Source organism: Sus scrofa, chromosome 7 (genome assembly GCF_054392235.1).
Source record: "Sus scrofa isolate SSC_HxYL_T2T_F1_AM1 chromosome 7, Sscrofa_HxYL_maternal_Yorkshire_Landrace_v2.0, whole genome shotgun sequence".
NCBI classification, from domain to species: Eukaryota; Metazoa; Chordata; class Mammalia; order Artiodactyla; family Suidae; genus Sus; species Sus scrofa.
The window spans coordinates 20199198-20211676 of NC_139389.1; the positions used below are offsets into that span (position 1 = coordinate 20199198).

Here is a 12479-nt window from a genome sequence, read left to right on the forward strand (position 1 = left end):
CAAGAAGGTCAAAGAATAAGAAGGCCACTTGGTCACTGAGTCTCTCGAGATGCGTGACCATGAGGCTAGCACTTATTATTAGCGACACCGTTCTAAGCATCCTGTGTATGTCATGTCATTTAATAAATAATCCTCACAACAGCCCCCGCTGAGGTATGTAAGATGACCCCTTATTTTACAGATGAGGAAAGTGAGACACAGAGGCCTTTTCCCAAATCACCCACACTTGTGAGTGGTGGCGTCAGGATTCAACCTGGGCAGTAAAACTCCAGCATCCAATGAATGGACGCATTCCTGACCTCTGGCAACAGATGTTGGAGGGGCGATGGTGTATAGAACTCTCTGGCCGGGTGTTGGCATCCTCAGTTCATGGGGTCTAAGAGAGTGCTAGGGTTTTTACAAGCCATCCCATTTAATCCTCACAACTCATACAGCACTTGTGCCATACCCACTTTACAGGTGAGAAAATTAAGACTCAGAGCGATTACGTGATTGTTAAGTTGGGGAATTGGCAAGTGAGTTCAGGTGGGTCTGAGTGCAAAGCCCATTCTTCCTCTATATCAGATTTCACCACGTCAGCACCCGGAAATGGGAATTCTCTCTAATTCTCAGAGAGGATACAGTTACCATGGGAATAATCTCTCCCTGCGCTGACTCAAGCTACATCCTGGAGATGACGTGCTGTGAACGGGAGACAGGGTGTCTGGGTTTGGCTCTGTCTCTGACTAGCAAGTTCACACTCTCTGTAGAGCTCAGTGTTGGTTTTTTTTTTTAAACCCCTGTAGATCCCTTTCAGAGCCATATTCTTTAACTATAAGGTCAGTTATAATGACTCCTTTTTACATTAATGTCTGCTATAGGCTCAGCACTTGATGGGTTATTTTGAATTCTTCCATAAGGATGAATATTGTCTCCAAATTAGAGGTGAGGATACTGCAGCCAGAGATTTAAAGGAACCTGTCCACTCTCTCTCCAGTTACAAAATGGCAAAGGTGGCATTTCTCTTGCCATCTGACCATGCAGTCTCAACTCTTCCATAGCTTTGTGGCAGATCATGCTTACAGGTGCAGGTGGTGCCATAAACCAGCTTTTATTAAATTTTCAAAACCCGGGCCCAGAGAAGAAATGCGTTTTATATTGAGAAGCACGCCCCTATAAGTGTGCACAAGCACGTGTATACACACGCGTGCATGTGGGTCATGTGCGCTGAGATCTCTGAAACAAAAGTTTCATGAGACAGTGGCTTATGATTTCTACTTGCAATGCTCTTGCCGCTTCTTTCTTTCTTTCTTTCTTTCTCTTTTTTTTTTTTTTTGCACTTGGCATCTTTTCACTTCCAGTTCAGTGTGTTTTATTAACATGCATGTTAAATTCTGCCAGGTTGATTTAACCATCACCAATGGGCTGCAGCTCTCCATTTGAATTTTTTTTTTGGTCTTTTTAGGGCTGCACCCATGGCATATGGAGGTTCCCTGGCTAGGGGTTGGATCAGAGCTATAGTCACCGGTCTACACCATAACCACAGCAACGCTGGATCCGAGTTGCATCTGTGACCTACACCACAGCTCACGGCAACATTGGATCCTTAACCCACTGAGTGAGGCCAGGGATTGAACCTGCATCCTCATGGATACTAGTCAGATTCATTTCCACTGGAACTCCAGCTATCCTTTTGGAAAGATAGGCATACCCATATTTCTCAATGTAATCACCCGGAATCCTTTTTCTCCCCCTTTCCCTGTTTTTTTATTGCTGATTATTTATGTAATAGTATTAAATCTAAGTCAATCCCCCTACCATATGCCACCCACACTTCTGCTGAGAGGAGGAATATTTATAAATTTGATCTGAGAGCAGGAAAGAAAATGTGTACTTTTTTATTTGATGAAAATGCTAATGTCAAAAAGGTGAAGGATAAGAAAGGGGCATTTATGTCTCTTTGGCTTGAGAAGATGAGGATATAGGGGCCAAGAAGCGTGGGCTGACAAGTTGAAATGGTGTAGCTTGGGGAAGGGATTACAGCGTTAGATTCTGATAAAAATGAAACTTATTTTGTGTTCCAGCTCTGCCATATAACCAGTTGTTAACTGCTTTTTACACTGAACTTGTCCAAGGACATGTGTTTTTTTTTTAAATTTTATTTATAGTTGATTTATAATGTGTCAATTTCAGCTGTACAGCAGAGTGACCCAGTTATACATACATAGATATATGTGTATGTATGTGTGTGTGTATATATATTCTTTTTTTCACATTATCCTCCATCACATTCCATCCAAGTGAGTAGATAGAGTTCCTTGTACTATGCAGCAGGATCTCATTGCTTGTGCATTACAAATGCAATAGTTTGCATCTACTATCCCCAAACTCCCAGTTCCTTCCACTCTCCTTTGGCAACCACAAGTCAGTTCTCCATGTCCATGATTTTCTTTTCTGTGGAAATGTTCATTTGTGCCGTATATTAGATTCCAGATATAAATGATATCCTATGGTATTTGTTGTTCTCTTTCTGATTTACTTAGTATGAGAGTCTCTAGTTCCATCCATGTTGCTGCAATTGGCATTAATATGTTCTTTTTTATGGCTAAGTAGTATTCCGTTGTGTATATGTACCACATCTTCTTAATCCATTCATCTGTTGTTGGATATTTAAGTTGTTTCCATGTCTTGGCTATTGTGAATAGTGCTTCAGCGAACATAGGGGTGCATGTATCTTTTTCAATGAAAGTTTTGTCTGGATATATGCCCAGGAGTGGGATTGCTGGATCATAATGCTAGTTCTATATTTAGTTTTCTGAGGCAACTCCATACTGTTTTCCATAGTGGTTGTACCACCTTAACAGTCCCACCAACAGTGTAAGAGGGTTTCTTTTTTCTCCACACCCTCTCCAGCATTTGTTTTTTTGTAGACTTACCAATGATGGGCATTCTGACTGGTGCGAGGTGGTACCTCATTGTAGTTTTGATTTGCATTTCTCTGATAATTAGTGATGTTGAGCCTTTTTTCATGTGCCTGTTAGTCATCCATATGTCTTCTTTGGAGAAATGTCTGTTTAGGTCTCCTGCACATTTTTCAATTGGGTTGTTTGTTTTTTGCTGTCAAGTTGTATGAGTTGTACAAGGACATGTGTTTATTGGACTCCTTTATGTGCCAGGTCTTGTTCTGAGTGCCTCATGTATGTTATCTCTGTGGGTGTGTTGTCTCCGTGTTTTTATAGGTGAGGAGACTAAGGCATAGAGAGGCTAAGTAACCTGCCTGAGGTTACACAGCTAGGAGTAGCCATAACTGTTATGTGTCTTTGCTTTCAAGTAATTCTGGGTGATCTTTGTTGGGTGCCTTGCCCATGATGGGGTTCTCACCTCTGGGTTTTGATTATCAAGAGGAATCACACATGGAAGACAAGCAGTTGGGGTTCAGTGGGGCAGCCAGAAGGGACTCCTTCCTAGTTTTGCTTTTCAAATCTGTAGAGCTGATTTGGTTTCTGCCCATCCTGAGCTCCAGTTTTTAATGAAAAAACTTTTTTTTTTTTTTTTTTTTTATTATGAAAGCTGCCATTTCCCTTAAGTAAATTTATTTAGGCTTAAAATTTCATTGTTTGGAAAAAGAGCACGCCTATAGAAAAACATGGTATGATATCAGTTATATGTGGGCTCTAAAAAACTGATGCAAACAAATTTATTTAGAAAACTGAAAGACTCACAAACATAGAAAACAAACTTATGGTTACCAAAGGGGAAAGGAGGGGGAGGGATAAATTAGGCATTTGGGAGTAACAGATACATACCACTATATATAATATAGATAATCAATAAGGACATATTGTAGAGCATGGGAAACTATATTCAATATCTTGTCATAACCTATAGTGGAAAAGAACCTGAAAAGAATATATATACACACACACACAAAATATTTATAGATGTACATAATATATATTTTATACATGTGTATACCTGATCACTTTGCTGTATACCTGAAACTAACATAACTGTGATTCAACTGTAGTTATAATAAAAATTAAAGATCAACCAAAAAAGGGAAAAAGTGAGCTCTGATAAATGCAGACAGTTTTTTGACTCTTTCTGGTCTGTTTCATACAAAATAAAAGAATTGGATATGCCCATCTCCAGATCCCTCTTAACCCTGTTATTTTTTTCCTTCTAGAATTAGGTTCTTGTGAATTGAGGTACATGTTGAGGAAGAGACTGGCTGGCCCTTCTGTTAGGAAAGCAGTAGATGTTGTGTTAATTAACCAGGTTAACTTGACCCTTACATTCATGTTGTATGTTTTCTGTACTCTTTCATGACCATCATTCTCCTGTTGGTGAATTCACTGAAAACATACATATGACAGTGATGACTAGCAGAGGTCCCTTCCCAAGCGTGCCACAAGCAAAACCTGTGAGACCCCAGCGTTGAGAGATCTGGGTAGAAGTTGCCTCTCAGCATGACCTTCCTGGACCATGTGGCGCTGGTGCTGCTTATTGGACTCATCTTTGCTCTTAGCCCCAAAAGTGGCCCCATTGTAGGAATTATGGTCACACCATTATTCTGCCTGTAGGAATACGTCATTATAATAGATCGGTGTGTCCCATTTCAGAGTTTTGCATCAGCTGGTGCTTGGTGACATGAAGAAGAATGGATGTTGTTTGGAAGTAGCCACGTGTTCATCTGTGGGAAAAAACGAGGGATGTTTGTTTCCTTTCACGCTTTGCTAAAGCCTTACAACTTGCAATAAAGGGACTGCAGGAAGAATGAAGCGATTTGGTCTGACAGGCTGTATGTGAACATTTCATTTCTGCATAATGACATAAATAACTGGGTGGAAAGAAATGGATTTGCACAGGTGTCAGAGTCCAAAGGCTTCTCCTGAAACTAGACAGCAGAAGAGAAAACAGGACTCTGGTGGCTTCCTTGTTCTCCCCTATGGATGGAGCACCTGTCTTTTCAGGTAACAGGGACCCTAAAAGGAATTAATTCCCTTCGGGAAATATTTACTGGTGATTTGCCGCATCTAGCAGTCAACACAAAGCAAGAACTTATCCTAGAACTTGGATAGCCCCCCAACGGTCCTTGACCCAGAGCGTAGACAGGTAAGTCAGACCTGTTCCAACCCCTTATTTTAAGCTTGGGTAAAATTGAGGTCCACAGAGATAGTAGCTTGTTCAGAGTTAGGTCACTTGGCTAGCTTGAGGCCAAACCCTGGGCCAGATCCAATAATTCTCTTCGTGGTGTAATACTATTATGGAATAATATTGAAATGTAAATAATGAACATGTGAAAAGTGCTAGTGTTTATTTAGCTACACACATTAACTCATTTAACCCCCTTGGCTCCATGGGGTGTACCTTGTTGCTCCCATTTTACAGAAGGGAAAACTGAGCCACTGAGACGGTTAGGTCGTTTGCCCCAAGTCACGCAGACAGTAAATGGTGAAGCTTTTGGAAGCTCAGGCCGCCTGACCCCAGAGTTAGTCCTCTGCAGCACTAGGCAAGGGGTCAGCAAATTCTTTTTCTGAAGGACCAGATAATAAAATTTTAGGCTTTGTGGTCCATGAACATCTCTTGTGGCATCTATTCAACTCTGCTTTTATTGTGTGAATGCAGCCAGTGACCATCCATTAAACAACCAGGTGTGACTGCATCCCAATAAAACAATTTGTAAACACAGGTGCAGACTGGACTGGGAGTTTTCGGGTCCCACACTGGACCATGCTGCCTCGTCGGGACACCACTAGTAATGACTGTAGGAGAGACACAGATGCCCGAGAAGCATGGCGATCGAGCTTTCCATGGGATCTGGGGCTAGAAATTGCATTCAAAGGAGGCACGGTTTTGCATTCTTTTGGGGTGACATGCATGTCCTGCTTTGGCCAAGAAGGGCAACAGTCCTCCGAGCTGTGTGCAGTGGGATGTTAGGAGGCTCAGATCCAGGAGAGACTTGCTATTCTCCCTGAACTTTCTGGGTGACCTTGCACAAGTCTGTCACTCATAAGGCTCCACAGTGATGATAACAGTCCTTGCCCCCTGCCCTTCCCCCTCCCCGCAGCATTTGTCTCCGATTAATGAGGATTAATGAGGTCTTGTCCGCAATGCCCCTTGGAGCTGGGTTTGGTGGGAGAAAACCTATTGAATGGCATTCATCATTTAGTTTGCTTGGAAATTAGGGAACACTTTGGGGGGTGGGTAAGGCCACTGGTTGAGTGTTTGCCACAAAGAGCCCAGATTTAAAGGCAAGGCATTTTTGGTAATGTGGATGAGAGAATGTGGGTCATGGGGACTGCGAATTTATAGAATTGCTGAGCGGAAAGGTAGGCTCGAGGTAATGGAGTTCTTTAAGGGGTGAAACAGATACTTATTTCTGTTTTTAGTGAGTGTGCAATGAGAGGGTTCCATAGCCGACCTCATTATGTATCATCTCCATAAGAAAATGCGGGCTTCTCTGCTCAGCTGTGAGGCTTAACAGTAGGGAGGATTTTTCTAAATGTTTCCAAGTGACACTTGGAAGTTAGAAGTTGAACCAAGAAGCCTCAAAGGGAACCGGGCTGCTGCTTGCATTTCAATGAAAGGGAGAGGAAATTCATTATAGAGGTTGAAAATGTGGTTTGCATTTCAACCTCTGGTGGAAGAATGGGCCTCCACAAGGAGGCGGGAGGGAAGTTTGAGCTTGGCTTTTGTGATTAAGGGTCCTCAGCTAAGCACACATACTTCTTATAAGGTCCTCCCATGTTTTAACTTTGCGAGAAAATTCTTCTCCTTCAAGGTCGAAGTTGTATATCGAACTGAACATTTTAGCCTAGGAGACCAAGAATCTTGGGCTTTGTTTTGCTGTTGTTTGTTTTGTTCTGTTGACCAAAACTCTTATTTAAAAATTCAATGGAGGAGTTCCCGTCGTGGCGCAGTGGTTAACGAATCCGACTAGGAACCATGGGGTTGCGGGTTCGGTTCCTGCCCTTGCTCAGTGGGTTGACGATCCGGCATTGCCGTGAGCTGTGGTGTAGGTTGCAGACGTGGCTCGGATCCTGAGTTGCTGTGGCTCTGACGTAGGCCTGTGGCTACAGCTCCGATACGACCCCTAGCCTGGGAACCTCCATATGCCGCGGGAGTGTCCCAAGAAATAGCAACAACAACAACAAAAAGACAAAAAAAAAAAAAAATTCAATGAATGTTAATCTTACTTTGAGAATCTAAATATAAGAGGCTCGTGGACCAAGTGAGATGACATGGTCAGCAGAGACGTTTTTGGGTGCTGGGCTAGGACTTTATCTACGTGTGTGTATCATATTGTTCACATGAGCAAACTGAGAAGCTAACTAACTCTGTCAGGCTTGACAGCTAGAAAGAGGCAGAGCCAGAATTGGAATCTCACTTTCTGATTCTAAAACCAAGCAAGTAGGGCGACCAGGCGTCCCAGTTTCCGGGAGGCCGGATGCTCAGTGCTGAAACAGCAAAGAAAGATTGGTCCACCTGCCAGGAAGACGCATGCCACCCGTGACACCAGGGTAGTGCCCGTTATGGGGAAATACTTCCTGATAAGTGTTTTCCTGTGCAGTTCCCCCCTCCCCCCACTTGCTGGATGCTGTATGTGTGCACCCCAAGACCTCCAAAGGCCACAAACCCTAGGGCGGTCTTGGCCCCAAATAACTAAGCTAGGAAACGGAGTTCTTTGGGTTTCCCAGCCCGAGTGCAGCCCCATTAACTGGCCCAATTTGCATTGACAGATCAAAGGCACCCTTCTTGGACTGGTAGCATCCACGGTTTTTCACATTTGCTTCAAAACAGTGCTATGCTCTTGTGCTCCCGGGTGGGCGTCGTGTTGGAAAAGGCCGGATCAGTGTTGGAGGGTTTTACCCCGATGGCCCTGTCCCCTTCTGGCCTTTCTAAGAACAGTCCTCGTGCCTTGGGGGTTCTAGCCGACCACCAGAAATGGGGACCAGCCAGCACAAAGTTTCTCTCTTCAAAGCCTAGGCTCCCTTGCCGGATGTGTCTCTTTTCAAACAAATGATTTTGGCCTGTGTCCCACTTCCGAAGGACACTGTGTACTTAGGCAGCCTTTAAAATATTTCTAAAGAAAGGGAGTTGGCACACAGGGCCACAGACTGTGAGCACTGTTGTTGGCAGAGTGAAAGCAGAAGTGATCATTAGACCATCATGCCCCTGCATGTGGTCCAGAGATGGCTCTTTACTCAAAAGGTGAATCCGTGTGAATACTCTGGGGTTCCTCTCTCCCTCTCTCCCTCCTCTTTTTAGCCATGCCCATGGCATGCAGAAGTTCCCGGGCCAGAGATTGAGCCCTTGCAACCACTGTAACCAGAGCTACAGCAATGCCAACACCAGATCCATAACCCACTGAGCCACCAGGGAACTCCCTTCCCTCTCTTAAAACAAATGTATTGAGCCAGGTAATACCCCATTAGTGGCCCCTAGAAACTTCCTGGTGAGGGTCCAGGAGAGGGCAGAATAAGAGAAGGCAGGTAGGGGAGTTCCCGTTGTGGCTCAGTGGCTTAAGAACCTGACATGGTGTCTGTGAGGATACTGTTTTGCTCCCTGGCCTCACTTGAGGATTGGTGTGGCTGCAAGCTGCAGCACAGGTCACGGGTGTGTCTCAGATCAGGTGCTGCTGTGGCTGTGGTGTAGGCTGGCAACTGCAGCTCTGATTCGACCCGTAACCTGGACATTTCTATATGCTGCAGGTGTGGCCCTAAAAAAAGAAAGAAAAGAAAAGAAAGAGAAGGCAAGTAGGTCACCTGGTGCCTTGGCTGCTTGTGGGAGACACTGTTCCTCCAAACATGACAATGGGTGGAAAGGCCAGCCCATGTCTGGTGCTGGTGGTTATTGCTGAATGTCAGTTATTTGGGTGCCTATTTTGAGATTAGTTTTTAAGATTTGGTAATTAGATACACACAGGGGCCTTTGTAATCATGTAATTACTGATATGCTCGTTGTAAAATAATGTCAAAAGGTGTCGTGTCATTTTTATTTCATGTTTTGCCCAACTTTCTCTGGCTCTGTTCCAAATGAAATAGTCTTCCAGAATGCAGGATTTCTTCTGTGATGGGTGCCTGTTATTTTGCAGTGGTTGTAAATATGATAAAAGCTCTCAAGTGATTAGCGGAGAGAAAGCTCCATGAAATGGGGGCAGAGTGAAGGGGCAGGGAGCCAGAGCAGGGAGGGAAGGCGAGAAGATGGGGTGGGGCATGGCGGGGACCACGGCAGCCATGGCAGAGAGGAGCGGAAGGGAAGGCTGGGGACCAGGCGAGGAGAGACACAGGAAATCTGAGACACACACATAGAGAATCAGGCAGGCAGATGAAATAGAGACACTTTAAGAGACGGAGATTAACACAGGATCAGACAGACAGTAGGGACTGGTCCTTGTTCTTATGATATACAAACATCCATCATGCTGTTGATGATGCTTTTACCTGATGTTGCTTCTTTCTGGCTTTAAAGTTCTATGACTGTCATCTGTATGTAGACTATTGAAGCTGGTTCTTGGACAGTTGAGATTGGAGAACCCAGTCTCTGGGACCGGATTGCTTGGGTTCGAATCCCAGCCCTGCCACCTGCTTGCTGGGTGACATGGGCAAGTGACGTCATCCCTATGTGTCTCAGTTTCTTCTTCTTAAATCAAGGATGATATTAGTCTCCATGCCATTAAAAGAGATGATGTATGCAAGCCTACGAGAACATTGTGCCCAGCAAGGATTCGCTACTTATTGCACCTCTGCTTGTAAAATGATCCTGGATTTTGTGGGACGAATTTTCCTTTGAGGGAATGTTCACGGAGCTAAATATATTTTTCCGAGTACCAAAGAGGCTCCATCTTCCTGTCTGGTGCTCTTTTGACATTGAACCTTATTGCTCTCTGTGGAGAGAGTGAAAAGATAATACACTGAGAATAAAGAGCTGGCACCTCTAGTCCAGCTCTGGCATAAACTAGCTATGAGATGAATTTATTTGGCTCTGCTCTCAGATTATAAACTGTAAGGGGTTTCATTAGGGGATTGATAGTCCTTTTTGGCATGTGAGTTTTATGATTTGGCTCTTATTTTACCTCTTTGCAAAGGTTTTGTGGACATCAGAGTCTTGAAAAGATTGGGGATGGATCATACAAGTGCCTCTGGGAGAAAGAAATGTATGTGCTGCATTGTACTGTTGACCTTTAAACAAGTTTGAAATGCAAGGATCCATTTCTATGCAGATATTTTTTTGTTGATAAATACAACGGTACTTCCGAGATGGTCTGTGGTTGGCTGAACCCTTGGGTGTGGTGGAACTATGGGTATGGAGGGCTGACTATAAGTTATATGCAGACTAACCCCTAAGTTGTTCAAGGGTCAACTATAAATAAATAGAGGGAGAAATGGTGAGAATAGGAATCTGTCTTCTTACAGTCATGCTGCTCATCATGACTGTCAGCATTCTTTCTTTCTTTTTTACCCCTGTCCCCCTGGAGGAGGAACAGTGCATGGGGGGCGGGTGGCGGGCATCAAGATATGCGATGGTATAGAATATTCCTCAGCCATCAAAAAGAATGAAATTCTGAGATTTGCCACCGTGTGCATGGACCTAGAGACTATCATGCTTAGTGACATGAGTCAGAAAAAGACAAATGCTGTATGGTATCACTTAGATATGGACTCTAACATATGATACAAATGAATGTATATGCAAAACAGAAACAAATTCACAAAACAAACTACAGTTACCAATGGCGAGTGGGAAGACAGGAGGAACAAATGAGGGGCATGGGATTAGCGGATACAAACTACTGTAAAAATGCTGAATCACTATGTTGTACACCTGAAACTAACACAATATTGAAAATCAACTATACTTCAATTTAAAAAAAAGATGTGCTGAGGAGCAAGGTCCTACTTCAGAGGTGACAAATTTTCCATCCTTTAAGGTGAGTCCTGATCTTGTAATTTAGTCACATATAATCTGTTTGCCAGACCTAAGCAAATGACGCGTCCCCCGACCCCAAGTCACACCTGTTTCTGGAACTCTTTTCTCTCTCTATTACTGTCAGATCTCTTCTTCTTTAGTTATTTATTTTTTTTCCCTTTTTGGGCTGCACCTGCAGTATATGAAAGTTCCCAGGCTAGGGGTCGAGTTGGAGCTACAGCTCCAGGCCTGCGCCACAGCCAAAGCATCTTCAGATCCAGTTGTGTCTTTGATCTACGCCATGGCTCATGGCAATGCTGGATCCTTTAACCCACTGAGCGAGGCCAGAGATTGAACCTGTGTCCGGGTTTGACTGTTGAGGAGGGTACTATTTGAGCCAGGAGTTTTGTGAATCCCTTCCCAGACACAGGCTGTCCTGGTCTCCCTCTTCCTAGCCCAAACCTAACCGATCTGCCAGGAACTAGGGTACCAGGAGGCAGGGTTGGGTTGGAACCTGTAAAGGTAGCCTAGTGCTGAAGAGCATTGACTTTGAAGTTTATAGAGTGAGGTGTGAATCCTGCTTCTGCCCTTGAGTTACATCACAGAGTCTCAGTTTATTCATCGGTAAAATGGGGCTAAGGACGAGGCATGACTCTCAGAAGGGTCCCGCATTTGGGTTAATGGTTTCTGTCACTGTCTAGAAAGTCCTCACATTTTTTTTTTTTTTTGGTCTTTTTCGGGCCGTACCTGTAGCATATGGAAGTTCTAGGGGTCAAATCAGAGCTACAGCTGTCGGCCTACGCCACAGCCACAGCAACGTGGGATCCGAGCCACATTTGTGACCTCTGTCACAGCTCACGGCAGCACTGGATCCTTAACCCACTGAGTGAGGCCAGGGATCGAACCCACATCCTCATGGATGCGCATCAAGTTCTTAGCCTGCTGAACCACAGCAGGAACTCCAAGTCTCCACAATTTTTGAACAAAGTCCTGGAAGTTAGGTAGCCAGTCTTACTGCTCCTGGGCTATATGGGACCTCCACTCACTCATGTGACCCCATTTCTTACAGGCCCCTCTCCTTTCTGTGGTTTGTTAGAGCCACAGGGGCCCGTCTCCCAAGGGCCTTAGTCAAAAGGAACGATCTCCCCTTTGGGAAAAGAACAGTGGTTTACGGCCTATGGAACAGTCAGGTATAGATATCTTTTGTTGCCTCCACTTCTAGAAGTCACTCTTTCAGAGAATGTCACCTCTAAAATCGAGTAGCAAAAAATGATCTCAAGAAAAGGACGATCCTGGGAATAGTTGTGATTGGAGGTGTCCAGGTGAACAGTCTTAAAATGGGCCGTGCCTTCCCCTGGCTCATTATCAGGCTCTCCCAGCCACTGTCCAGCTGCCTCCCTTTGTCATCTGTCTCATAGAGGGTCCTGACTTGAGTTATCCCTGCTAGTGGGGACCTGATTATTCAAAACAGAGTTTTACGGAAAACACACTGTTTCTCTTTGCAGCTGGGAGACTAGAGAGAGGCAGGGACCAGGCCACAGGCACTGTCCTAGAGTCCCCTTCTGTGTGTGGAGGAGCAGGATGAGTCC

General features: G+C 44.4%; 1 protein-coding gene across 25 annotated transcripts in view; it reads left to right on the forward strand.

Moving 5' to 3' along the window:
- CARMIL1 (capping protein regulator and myosin 1 linker 1) overlaps nt 1-12479 on the forward strand; it is a 317278-nt gene that overhangs the window by 118250 nt on the left and 186549 nt on the right. The window lies entirely within an intron of this gene.